General features: G+C 42.5%; 1 long non-coding RNA gene across 2 annotated transcripts; it reads left to right on the forward strand.

Annotated features, from left to right (window-relative positions):
• The first annotated feature begins 6,014 nt into the window (after nt 1-6,014).
• LOC120963092 (uncharacterized) lies at nt 6,015-8,454 on the forward strand. 2 transcript variants are annotated; one of them, XR_005754890.3, is made up of 2 exons: nt 6,015-7,260; nt 7,341-8,454. It is a non-coding gene; the product is annotated as an uncharacterized lncRNA (long non-coding RNA). The 2 variants fall into 2 exon arrangements; XR_005754891.3 differs by having other exon boundaries at nt 7,347-8,454.
• The last annotated feature ends 1,246 nt before the right edge of the window (nt 8,455-9,700 follow it).

The raw sequence follows: 9,700 nt of genomic DNA on the forward strand, positions 1-9,700 counted from the left end.
CCGTGCTGGCGGCGGCGGCGGCAAGTGCGGCGGTGGCGACGGGCGAGGTGAGGGAAGAGGGGGGGGTGCGGGGTATATAAAGGGGGAGGGGGGAGCTCGGCTTGGAGGAGGGGGCAAGCTCCGGCGGCGGGGTGGCTCCCGTGTCCATGGCGGACACGGCGCGGCGGCGTCCCGTGCGCGGAGAGGAGAGGGGCGCGGGGTGGGCCGGCACTCGGCTGGGCTACGGCCCGGTCGGGCGTCGCGCAGTTTTTTTTTAAACGTTCCGCGGAAAATAATTCATAGAAAAATAAATAAATGTCAGAAAAATATAAAATAAATTTTCCCCATCTAGTTAGAAAATCTAGAATAGGGTGAACATTTTTTTAACACAAAATAAAATATTTTGAAAACATGCAATATTTTTAATGCAATAAAAATTGCAAATAAAATCCAAATAAATTCCAATAAATGATTTTAACATTTTACCTCCAGTATTTCAATTGTTTTGGAGAAGTCATATTTTCTCCTCTCGTTTGTTTTTAGAATGAAATATTTTTCCGGAGAGAAAATAATTAAAACCAAAATCCTCGTCTTATTATTTGATGAAAATCAAATATGAAAATTCGAGAAAATCCCCAACTCTCTCCGAGGGTCCTTGAGTTGCTTAGGATTTATCGAGGATTTGTCAAAATGCAATAAAACATGATATGCAATGATGATCTATGTATAACATACCAAATTGAAAATTTGGGATGTTACATTAGCCGTGTGCGGTGCCCCCCTCCACCATAATCCACCTCGATAATATCGTAGCGGTGCTTAGGCGAAGCCCTGCGTCGGTAGAACATCATCATCGTCACCACGCCGTCATGCTGACGAAACTCTCCCTCAACACTCGGCTGGATCGGAGTTCGAGGGACGTCATCGAGCTGAACGTGTGCTGAACTCGGAGGTGCCGTGCGTTCAGTACTTGATCGGTCGGATCGTGAAGACGTACGACTACATCAACCGCGTTGTGTTAACGCTTCCGCTTTCGGTCTACGTGGGTACGTGGACAACACTCTCCCCTCTCGTTGCTATGCATCACCATGATCTTGCGTGTGCGTAGGAAATTTTGAAATTACTACGTTCCCCAACAGCCCCTAGGGGGGTAGATTTGTAGGAAAAGACCAGCACTCGTTCCCGACCGCCACTCATAAGGAAGACAATCAATAATAAATCATGCTCCAACTTCATAGAATAACGAGAGACTATACGTGCATGCTTCGGGAATCACAAACCTTAACACCAATATTCTTACTAACCACAACCGTTTACTAGTACCTCCCACATATTCCATCTCTATATCGCAAAACTATTGCAAGGAATCAAACATATCATATTCAGTGATCAATAAGTTTTATGTAGGATTTTATAACTAACCATGCAATTCACCAATTCCCGTTGACTCTCTAAATAGATATAAGTGAAGCATGAGAGTTTAATTCTTTCTATAAAAGATCATGCTCTAATAAATACAAGTGAAGCAAAAGAGCATTCTTTAAATAATGGTTTTCTATGTGAAGAGAAACAGGCAATCCAAACTTCAAATCATATAAGTGAAGCACACGAAGCATTCTATAAAGCCACACTCAAAAGATATAAGTGAAGTGCAATGAGCATTATATAAATCAACCATGTACTATTTCATACCAGCATGGTGCATAGATGAAAAGTGAAAAATAAACACAAAATACGCTCCAAGATTTGCACATATCACATGAGCGAAACGAATCCAAAAACCGATACTTGTTGAAGAAAGATGGGATGCCTTCCGGGGCATCCCCAAGCTTAGACGCTTGAGTCTCCTTGAATATTTACTTGGGGTGCCTTGGGCATCCCCAAGATTGAGCTCTTGCCTCTCCTCCTTCTCCTCACATCGAGACCTCCTCGATCTTCGAACACTTCATCCACACAAAACTTAACCGAACTTTCAGTGGCGGGGTTAGTGAATATGGCAATGAAATCCCATCATGTACTACTGTAACATTATTGTATAATTATAAACAAACATTACCCACTGTATGCTATCACAATCCTATGGCCCCAAGTCAAGGAGGCTTCAACAAGAATTCAAACATATGCAAATCATGAAGCTATAACAGCAATCTGTGAAAACATGACAGTCTGTAAAGATTTGAACATCCACCATACTTCTGTAACTCAAAAAATTCTGGAAAATTAGGACAAAATAAGCATTTTGTATAGAAAGACAGTACAAAAGCTTTCAGAACCGTTTGACGTCCCAGTAAAAAATGTAAAATCAAGCACTACAGTCAAAGTTTCTATTTTGCACCGCACAAACCAACAAGCAATTCAATCATCCTAAAGGCAAACCTTGGCACATTATTTTTACAATACAATGGAATTGTACAAGGGCATAATTATTTTTGTGAGAAACTTCCATGAAAAATTCTAGATTGTTTCTATGAGCATGAACACAAGTGTTCAAGGTCGACCCTCACTTCCGCAATGCATAACTTCCAATCGCTTCTCTTTTGTGAAAAAAGTTTTTAAGTTCCTCTCTATATTTTTCTGTTTTTAAACTTTATAAAAGCACTCAACAGAAATAAATGACTCTCTAAAACTTCCGGGTTGTCTCCCTGGCAGCGCTTTCTTTAAATCCATTAAGCTAGGCATAAAGTGCTCTAGTAATGGATCCACCCGGATCCCAAGGTATATCAAAGCCAATTTTAATTAACAATGATTTAACATTTAGTAGTGAGCACAAAGCAACATATATCATGCAATGACGAAGTCTAGCTCTCTTCCTGTGCATCGGCATGTCATACAAGAACAATTCATGAACACCCAGTAAAGGCCAATACATAGCATAAGTAGTTTCTTGCAATTTTATCATGTTGGAAACATAGAGGGGTCGAGATGTAGTTCCTCTCTCATAATAATTGCAAGTAGGAGCAGCAAGCACATGCATATTATACTCATCAAAGTTATCATGTGTAGTGGTAGAACGCAACCCATCAATGTAATCCTTAATAAGTGCAAACTTTTCCAATATAGTGTATTTTGGAGAATTCAAAAAGATAATAGGACTATCATGTGTGGGTGCAATAGCAACAATGTTATTCTTAATATAAGGGACAATAGGAAGTTCATCTCCATAAGCATAATTTAAATTGGCATCATGGCCACAAGCATAGCAATCATCAAGTTCATCAAAAAGAGATATTTCAAACGAATCAATGGGATCATAGCAATTATCATAGCATTCATCACTCGGTAAGAACGAAGGGACATTAAACAATGTATGGGATAAATAGTTACTCTCATTAGAAGGTGGGCACGGGTGATCAATCCGCTCTTACTCCTTTTGTTCTTCGCTTTCCTCCTCATCTTTTTCATCCAATGAGCTCACAGTTTCATCATTTTCTTCTTCCATAGACTCCTGCAAAATATTAGTTGTTTCTTGGACAGCGGAGTTATTCTGAATAAATACATCAATATCGTAATTGTATTTATAATTATCATAGCAACATTTAAGGATAGCAAGATTTTCAGGTCTATAAACTGAATCATCAAAATGTTCAAACTTTTCAAACAAAGATTCAATTTCATATGCACCCTTAAGAGCAACAAATTCTTCTATTCGTTCCACATCATAGTAATCATATATACCATTAGCTTAAGAAGCTAAGGTTTCATTATCATTAATTTTGCATGAAATAGGAAGGTGTGGAGCATTCATTCTAGAGCAGCAAGTATAATCATGTCTCAAGCATAGATCCCAACCATACCAATGCAACATATAAATTTCATCCCATAAAAGTTTCCCTTTTTGTGTCAAGCGATGATCCCTAAAGTATTCACGTTGATCCAACGTTACTCCCAATATATAGTTGAATGGGGTTTTCTCAGGATTATCAAAGTAGTGCATAATATTTTTCACATAACAAGCATCGAGGGTTTTAGGAGGTTCCCCATCTCCATGAGTAGCAAGTACCACTAATTTTTTTTGTGTTTCGTGTTCCATATCCATAACTAAAGATAGAGAACAACTTAGAACAGAAAATAAAAACTACTTAGTGATAAAGCAAACAAGCACACGCGAGAATATTCACCCCCACGCTATTGCTCCCCGGTAACGGCACCAGAAAAAGGTCTTGATAACCCACAAGTATAGGGGATCATTTGTATCCTTCTTCAATAAATAAGAGTGTCGAACCCAACGAGGAGCTAAAGGCAGAACAAATACTCCCTCAAGTTCTATCGACCACCAATACAACTCTACGCACACTTGGCGTTTGCTTTATCGGAAACAAGTATGAAACTATTTTGTAGGTGTGATGCTAGAACTACTTTGCAAGAATAAAACTAGAAGTACTTTGCAAGATAATAAGAGTTAGGTATTTAGTAAAAGGGTTTGCGTCAACAAGAAAGTTATTTGTCCCTAGGAATCTATAACAAGTACCGGTAATCATTCCTGCAATTTTATCTGAGGGAGAGGCATGAGCTAACATACTTTCTCTACTTGGATCATATGCACTTATGATTGGACCCCTAGCAAGCATCCGCAACTACTAAAGATCATTAAGGTCGTGAAACCCAACCATAGCATTAAGTATCAAGTCCTCTTTACTCCCATACGTCATACCCCACTTACTCGGGTTTAAACTTCTATCACTCTCGCAACCCACCATAAGCGAACCATGAACATATTGCAACACCCTACAGCGGGGGCCCCTCACGTTTGCGTGAGAATGGAGGGCACCGTAGGATAGCACCATAAATAAAATATACAATCATACCAACCAAGATCACGATTAATCCACAGGACGAAACGGATCTACTCAAACATCATAGGATAACCATAGATAATTGGGAAATAATATATGGAGTTGAGCACCATGTTTAAGTAGAGATTACAACAGGGAGAAGAGGTGTTACACCGCTGCATAGAGGGGGAGAAAGTTGGTGTTAACGGTAGCAAGATTGTTGATGTAGATCGCCGTCCCGATCCTTGCCCGGGTGCACTCCGGCGCCACCGGAAGCGAGGGGGAGAGAGCCCCCCTCCTTCTCCTTCTTCCTTGGCCTCCCCCTAGATGGGAGGAGCGTTCCCCCTCTGGTCCTTGGTCTCCATGGCGGCGGAGGGGCGGGAGCCCCTCCGTGATTGGATCTCCCTCTATGTTCTCTTCTGTTTCGCGCTCCCCAGATCTAGCCGAAAACCGTTTCTTATATTTTGGGAGATCTGTAACTCCGATTGCGCTGAGATTTTAACACGATTTTTTTCGGATATAAGCTTCCTTGCGCCCGAAGTAGAGCTCCAACCGAAGTTCCTGGAGGGCACAACCCACCACCATGCACCAGGGGCCTCTGGCGCGCCCTGGTGTCTTATGGGCTCTGTGGGCCTCCGTTTGCGGTGATTCCAACTCCCAAAAATCACATATTTTCCAAAATAATTCTCCGTGAAATTTTATTGCATTTGGACTTCGTTTGATATGGATACTCTGCGACAAAAAAAACATGCAGAAAACAGGAATTGGCACTGGGCACTGGATCAATAGGTTAGTCCAATAAATCATATAAAAAGTTACCAACAGTATGTAAAAGTTGTATAATATTGGCATGAAACAATCAAAAATTATAGATACGATGGAGACGTATCAACAGGAAAAATCACGTTGCAAGTAATCATGTGAACTAGATATGTGTTTGATATTTTGATATTATGTATGTTATGATTTCCTTAGTGGTGTCATGTGAACGTCGACTACATGACACTTCACCATATTTGGGCCTATGAGAATGCATTGTGGAGTAGTTGTTAGATGATGGGCTGCGAGAGTACAGAATCTTAAACCCTAGTTTATGCGCTATTCCATAAGAGACCGATTGGATCCAAAAGTTTAATGCTATGGTTAGGATTTATCCTTAATACTTTTCTCATAGTTGCGGATGCTTGTGAGGGGATTAATCATAAGTAGGAGGTTTGTTCAAGTAAGAACAACACCTAAGCACCGGTCCACCCACATAACAAATTATCAAAGTATAAAAGACCCAAGATACATGAGATGAGCAAAGATACAACCACTCTTGTGACCATACCAATATGCACTTATACCCCAAGTTCTTGAGGGCACACGAATCGAATCAACATGATGAAAGTGACTACATGAAATTCCCGTGTACCCTCAAGAACGTTTTTCTTACTATAAAAGACCGTTTTGGCATGTCCTTTGCCTCAAAAGGATTGGGCTACCTTCCTGAACTTTTGTTACTATTATCATTACTTGCTCGTTACAAAATATCTTGCTATCAAACTACTTTGTTACTTACAATTTTCGCATTTACACACATTACCTCACTGAAAACCACTTGTCATTTCCTTCTGCTCCTCGTTGGATTCGACACTCTTACTTATCGAAAAGAGCTACAATTGATCCCTATACTTGCGGGTCATCAATATCCTAATCATGCTAGTATCCAATCTTTCTCTAATAATAAAGCGATTATCGCTTCTGCCCGCTTGCTCACCGTCGTCGCACTTTTGCTAAAAAGACCCTGTTGTTTTTTATTATTCAACCCGCAATCCTCATGTTAAGTAAATCAGAACCGGTATGTATGAACAAAAAAAACACCAGCACGATCCTGACTCCCTCGATCCCATCTCCACCTCCCTAGCGCTGCCACCTCCTGCAACGCCACACCCTGCATCACCGTGCGCAGCCACCTCCTGCAACGCCACACCCCGTATCACCGTGCGCCACCGGCCGCTGCGTGCCACCGCCGCCCATCCAGCCGGCGCGCCTACCCCTACCCCACGTGCCCCCACACCCGTGGCCTTCCACCGCCGGTTACAGTCGACGCCGCGCACGACCCTGCCTCACCACGCGCCGCCGGCCCGCCCCCGTGGGTGCACGCCGTCGGTCCCCCGCGCCCTGCCGGACCGCCTACCGTCGCCGGCTCTCCCCGCCCCGGGGTCTCATCTCTCCCTGAGATCCTCTCCAACCCGGGCCATCCGCCACCCCCAGCCTCCTCGATCTGCAGCCTCCTGCTCCCCCAGCGGGCGCGAGGGATCTCGGGTCGCCGTCGCCCTTCGGGAGCTCCATCTCCTCCCTGCCTTCTTTCCATGGCGTGAGGCCTTGAGGAACCAAGTGACGTACGTCATCACGAATTCACGATGGAGATACCGTGCTGTTGCGTGTCCTCGTGTCTCCAGGGGCGTCCTCGGTCCCAGCCACCCATCATCAAGATTCAGCGTCCTCTCTCCTCCTTCCGTTTAATGTGAGTAAGCCTCCACTACCCGCTCCCAACTATGTAAAATTTGTAGCTGGGGTTGACATGGGAGACGCCTTGATGCAAAGGTACAGGCTTACATACGTGCTGCTGGCCGCTGCCCTGTTACCCCCACCGCCAACAGGGTCGTCCATGACCAGGCCCCCAAGCTACGGAGTGACATGCTGCTGCTGCTGCCCACCACCATCTGTAAGACATGGAAATCTAGGAAGTTGCAGGTTTGTGCGACACTAATGCTCGCCATGATTTTGCTGAAATGCTCCCATGTAGATATCTAGATATATATAACGTTCATGTTCATATATTAAGTATTTGTAAAATGTTCATGTACAATGTCAGTATGCAACAATAAATCACAGCTCCCAGCAGTTGTACTTACCATTACTCTTATCATTTTAGACTAAGTTGTATGGATTAGATGACTGATCGCTTATGGTTTGGTAGTAGGTTCTGTTACAATCTACAGCTGAATATGGTACAAGGTTGATGGACTTTGTTTGTGTGGATTACCAATTTAGCAGCAACTATGGACATTGTTTGTGTGCACTACCAATTTAGCAGCAATTCTGCTGTAACTTTGGCAACACAACCAACATCAAGTGGCACACTGGTAGTCTAGGCTCGGTTTAAAATTCGAATTAGTGATGCTTTAATCTATGAGTAGTTCATCGTCCGTTTCTGAATTATGAAATATTGATTTTATTCACACAAGATTCTCTACCTGATGTTTTCAGTTAGATAAAAACAGTTATTGACTGCTCATGTTATCTACAATAAGCATCTCTTTTGACACTCCTTAACGTAGAAATGGTCATAGAATTTAAATAAGGCTGCGAGTTAAAATCAATAAGCAGCTTCGGATCGATCGCAAGGGTGAGGAGTGGGTCCGTTAATCCCTATGGGAACAAAAATATCACCCAACCGAGGAGGAAGAAGATGAGGTGCTGAGGAGGAGAATGGAATGAGTAAGATGACCCAACCGATGAGGAAGAAGATGCCGCTGGGTGTGAAGCAGCAGGACTGAGGAAGATGGAGGAGCGGCGCTGGGAGGAAGAAAGAACAACTGAGGAGATGCGACACATTATAAAATATCTCTCCCACGACAGCAGTACAAAATTACTTTTGCATTACCAAACTGTACTATGTGGCAAACTGTCCTCGTTTTTTTTTAATATTTTTTTTGAGAACCATGCATACTAATCATGCAATGGTAGGAGTACATTCATCAACCATGATGTGCCTAGCATTTTCATGCACGCTAGCAATCATTAGGTGATCCCCGGAGCTTCTCGTTGTTGCAGCAATCTCATGAGCTAGCTTGTTGCCTAAGCGCCTGACAATCATGATTTCAGTGCTGTCAAAAGCGTTCATAGCTCTCTTTACATCCTCCAGTACTCCTAAATAGGTCGACTTGCTTATCTTGCGATTCTGTAGTTCCTTGCCAACTGTAGCGCAGTCCCCCTCCACAATCAGGCCTCCTCTATAGAATTTTGAAACTGTGCTTGGTTTTTAGCCTTACTTTCTTTTAGAAATTTGCAGTATGTCAAGTTAATAAGCTCTAGATAGTGGAGACAATTTCAGCCAATCTATACTCTGGTTGCACGTTACCTAACTGCTAATTGCTTCACTTTGATATTTGTAAGCACAAACATAATTAATGGATGTTGTATTAAAAAATGGTCATCCGTCAAATGTTAAAACCATGCCTTAATACAAGATCGGTCAAGTTAAAGAGTTAACATAGTACACCTAATTAAATTTTCTAAAATTTGTATTGTGGAATAAACATTTAATAATTTGTGTATATCATTTTCATTTTAAATTTCTTACGATTGCATTTTACTTATGATCTTTCTTGTGAAAAGACTAGATTTTGCCGAAAGTACAAGGCATCTAAAAAATTAAAATTACAATGAGATTCTGAGATCACCGAATAACCACTACTGCTGCTAGAACGAGCTGTTACCGTCGCTCCCTACTGGAGCCGGCTTTACCTTGTCCATGACAGCTGGGAAGTCTTCATGCACGTGCTCCTAAAGACCAGTGTCCTTGAGTCGCAGTCGTCACCGTTGAACCCTTGCATAGATCTGAAGTACTTGACATCAAACTCGCAACATGACAAGAAACCCTGACCTCACCGCCTCAAGCAGACGACAGGAATCTATGTCGAAGCTTCGTCGACTATGATTCTCATGTCTTGTGTGATGTGATTTTTAGGAGGGTGTGGCTCCCATTGCAATACATGCTATATTCATCCGGGCAGTTGATGATGGTCTAAAACAGATGAGTGCAAGGGTACTTTTTTTCTCCCGGTGCAACGCACGGGCATATTTTGCTAGTGTTACTTATGCATAAAGCATGTTTATGACCGTTATCGCTCTCTAGATGGCCGCTTCACAACCTATTTGCTAGCCTTCGCCTATACTAA

This window comes from Aegilops tauschii, chromosome 4 (assembly GCF_002575655.3).
Source record: "Aegilops tauschii subsp. strangulata cultivar AL8/78 chromosome 4, Aet v6.0, whole genome shotgun sequence".
Taxonomy (NCBI): Eukaryota; Viridiplantae; Streptophyta; class Magnoliopsida; order Poales; family Poaceae; genus Aegilops; species Aegilops tauschii.